A 4,726-nucleotide genomic window follows, 5' to 3' on the forward strand; every position below is an offset into this window, starting at 1 on the left:
GGAAGAAGGGGTCGGTGGCCCTCCCGCACAGGCGCTGGGTGAAAGAGAACAGCGCAGCCAGCAGTGGATTGCCTCCCTCGCCGAAGGCGATAGAGTGAACGCTGCACCTCCTCCCCTTCCTGGTGCGACGGGATACAGACGCCTCCTTCACCAGCTGTGAGGGTGGAGAGAGAGACAAGAGGCCAACGCAGTCTTGTTTAGATCTGGTGAAGAGAGGGTGAGAGACTGTGAATATAGCAAACCCTAGCAAATGAACGCTGAGCCTCCAGCGTGTAACATATATGTAGTGCGGCGAGCGTGTGGAGAGTGCAAACCCTAGCGAAGAAGCACTAAGGCTCCCGCTTATATATATACTACTGTAGTACGGACTGAGCTCCGGTGCCTTGACTGCACCTGCTTTTGGCTGTATGACAGGTGAGCCAGCCACATTTTGGGCCCACCTGTCATAAATCCAAAGGCAGGTGCACTAAGTCAATGAAGCTGCGTCCATATAGTACTCTCGTGTATACGACTAATATATAGTGGAGTGGTTTTCTTATTCTCTCCATAACAATCATTTTAAATTGTGTAAGTATGAAACGAAACTCTTTATTTAATGTACAGTGAAGAAAACTAGTACTACTTCCGATGAACTAACGATCCACGCGCACGCGTCCTGGTCGCACTTCCTGTCCTTCACGTGTGGTACACTACCCTCCCTTAAGTGAACAACCACACATGCGCCAAATTATCGGAAACGTGTGAGAGTGTGTACAAATAAAGAATTTTAATTTCAATTATCGGAAAGGTTTGAGAGTATTACAAAGTTTGACTTCAGTCAAATCTAATATGCGGAGTAAATAAAAATGGAGGGCTACTACGTCCATCCGGGTTTTTAGTCCACACCATTTTTTAAATCAAAGTTAATAGCTGGACAAATAAAATTACAGGGGAGCTGGAGACAAAGTTGTGAGAAGGCTTAGAAATCAATACAAAACTTATGCTCTTAGTACCAACGTCGATCCTTCTTCGAGGAAACATTTGGTTCATAGCCAATTGTGTGATAAAATTGCACCAACGTGAAAGACGACTACGTCTCCAACGCAACCAAGGTGAACTGACGAAGGATATCATCTTTGTGCGTAACAAGCAAAGAGCACTGATGGAAGACAGCTTGTTTTTCATTGAAAATCGATCAGCTTCACCAGCCAACGCAACCATGAGGCGCAACCATGAGCATCGATAGGTCATCGTGGTGATGCATCATCCATTTGGCATCAAGTTTGGGTGAGGCACCTATGAAGTTCGACAAATCCTCACTGTGGTCTGTTTCTTCTCAGTAATCAAGCTCGAGGAAGGAAGAACCACGTGGCAGAGGACAGTGAGGCGGAACAACAATGGCCATCCAATTTTGTGCAGTTCCACTAAAATTGAGGAAGACATTATATACTTGTGGGAGCTTAGATGTGATATCCTTAAATAACATCTAGATGTGAATTAGACAAACTGATTTTCCAACGTACCAAGAAAGAAAACTCGATCAAAAACATGCCCCGCTTCCAGGTCGCGAGAGTCGTCGCGCACACACACATAGACATAGACATGCATATCCGTGTTTACGTAAAATTCCATTTCCATCTCCATTTCCAATCATATTTGTCCAACTGGCACATTATTTACGTTGTTAATTATATACGCAGCAATATTAACATACATCATCTCTTGTTTGCGCACATCCGGACCGCTGCCACGGCCGGTCCTGACCAACCCGAACCCTCTTCATCACCCGCGCGTCCTTCCCGCCCGAAACGGTCAGTGCCGCATTCATGCCCGGCCAGAGCGGACGCGACCTCTCACTGGCGTCGGCATTGAAGCGGTGTGCCGGCCGAGAGAGCGTCGCCCGTGCCGCTTCCGGGTGCACACGGCTGCTCCGCGTTCAAAGGTCGCAATAGCCAGCTACAACATGCATGTAAAAAGTTCTTGGGAGTCCGTGCTATAGCTAGCTGTCCTCCCCCAACTCGTCAATCTCTTCCAGTAGTGCTAGTACTCCATGGCGCGATCCATCGACAAGCAGGCGGGAAAGTTATCGTATACTCGGTTTGCGGTGAGTGGCATGCCGAGCGACCGTGTGGGGTCGAGCCGTGGAGGAGGGTGAGACACGAACACGACAGACGTGATTTAAACGTTGGTTTTGCTCGATGGCGCGATCCAACGAAACGAAACGTTGGTTTCTCTCCGTTTCCATTTTTTCTACGGAAAATCGGAAACTTTCCACTCAATTTTCATTCCTATTCCAAGGTTGCCCAGTTACAACATTCCATCAAATACAAAGGAAAACTAACACGTATGCTGATGCATCTCAATGATTCATAGATCATAGCCAATATTTACTTCACAACTAAAGAAAAAAGTTGTGAGAGCGTGTATGAAAGAAAAACTACTGATGGGGTCACTACGACTTAAACCCTAAACCCTAAACATGATTTAATTTCCTGGCCAGGTAGAACCTGTTGAAGGAAAGACGGCTGGCACCCTCGGATCATACGATGCTTTTGTGCAGTTCCACTAAAATCGACCTGAGCATCCCTGATGGCAAAGACATTGAAGAAGTGTGATTAGAATAATAGTATTAGCACTAGTTCATGAGACATAAACTCATCACAAGTAGAAGCCGGTAGAACTAGAGAAAGATCGACATGGAGATGGAGCTACGGTAGTGGAGCAAGTTGGCTCCAAAAGGAAGATGGACTACCTGGGACGCCGGGCTGTAGCTAGAAGGGCGGTTGGGATGCGACAACGGCCCATACCGCGGTGACCCCCGATTGGGACGCACCGACTGTGGGTTTTCTCCCTCGCCGATGTCGACCGCGTCTACGCAGAACATTGTTCCCTTCCCCCAGCTGCAGGATCAGGCCCGTCGTTCTATGCTTGTGAAGAGAGCAACCTAAGCAAGCAGGCTTATAACTTAGGCTCCTGCTAGTGTATATATAGTGGTTTTCTTTTTCTCTCTATATCAACCATTTTATATTGCGTACGTGTCATTCAAGAGTGAAATGATGGTTGCTTCTTCCGACTAACTTACTGTGTGATTTGACTGCTCCTTAGTGGCCCCTACACGTACTCCCCCTACGTGTATGCAACAGTCACACGTACACATGGACGCAAAAACGCGAGCGACGCCCTAATGCATGCATGTCCGAGCACACGATGGAACACACACGGTCACGCTCAGGTGCTCAACCTACACGTGCATGCACACACATACTCAGTCAGGGTGAGCTAGTGACCGTATAAACGTCGGAAAATATATATATTGAGCGCAATGAGCGTATTATGAAGTCCACTGACCGTATTTTTACAAATATACAGTGACAAACAGTGTATTTATCTCGTTTGAAATTAAGCCATATTAACCGGAGAGGAGGCAGTATGGACTAGCATTACTTTGCTGTGTCCCATCAACTTGCCGAACGAGGAGAAGGTTGCAGGACGGGAGAAGCTTGCGCGCGGTGGCTCGCAGGACAAGGAGAAACTTTTGACTAATGCATGCTCTCCCTCGCTCAGGCGGTGGACGTGCAACAGTTAATTCGGTGTCAGATTGCCAGAAGCATACACTATACTACTAGTGCTATTATTGTTCGACTTCCCGAATAGGGGAACAGCCAAGCGCAAAGTTTACTACACGGGAAGCGCTCAGTAATATTTCCTCTCTTTTTTGTTATTCAGCATGTAAACAGGTCAGCAAACCTTGCGGCGCATCTTTGTGCGAACCGTGCTTGCTGCACTTTGAATGTGGCCGAGAGCTGGCTTGATGAAACACCTCGCTTCCTACTTCTTTTTTTGCGGGGTACCTCGCATCCTAGTGACCAGTGTCTTGGCTGATCGTCCTAAGAATGCTTATATATGAATAAAGCTCTCTCATTTACCCGCAAAAAAGATTAAGCCATATTAACCGGAAAGGAGGGAGTATGGACTAGCACTACTTTTTGGTGTGTCCCGTCAACTCACAGAACGAGGAGAAGCTTGCAGGACAAGGTGAAGCTCACTTACGCCTTTTGACTAATGCAACCTACCCTCGGTGGACATGCATCAGATCATTCGGTGTCAGATTGTCAGAGGCATACACTGTAGTACCCAACATGCGGAGTACCATCATTGTTCGACTTCACGAAGAGGCGAAGAGCCAAGCGCAGTAGTACGAGTAGTACTACTACTAGAACCGCATGGTGGAGCGTCTGTACTCTTATTTTTTATCTCTGATAAAGTACACATTTATTGTGGAGAAGGGCGGAAAACGGCAGCCCAACATGTAATGAATGATATCGATCAACCAACCATGCTCGAATATATCTTGGCCTCCATGCGAGCCTGTCTGTGTGTTCTCGCTCCTCGTCTCTCTCAAGGAACGGCGGGTTGGCTCTTTGCCGTCAATTGAGATCGGTTTTCTCACACTCCTGTCACACATGTCAGTGATATGCCAAGAGGAGGTGCGTTGACCGACTTGCCATACGCGTACTTGGTTTTGCACCTTCATACTACTCCTCCCTCCGTCACAGTTTACAGGGCGCGCTTCATTATGATGCATTTCTCTCAATGCATTTCCACCACCAGAGAGACTTTAGATGCGTTTGGTTTAATGCTCAATTAATTAGGGCGTGGTAACCGCAATCAAGTCCACAATTTTCTCTCCATGTACTGTACTACTACGGAGTGGAGTAAGTGCATGCATGTGTGTACCCGGGGTGGA

Source organism: Triticum aestivum, chromosome 7D (genome assembly GCF_018294505.1).
Source record: "Triticum aestivum cultivar Chinese Spring chromosome 7D, IWGSC CS RefSeq v2.1, whole genome shotgun sequence".
Lineage (NCBI taxonomy): Eukaryota > Viridiplantae > Streptophyta > Magnoliopsida > Poales > Poaceae > Triticum > Triticum aestivum.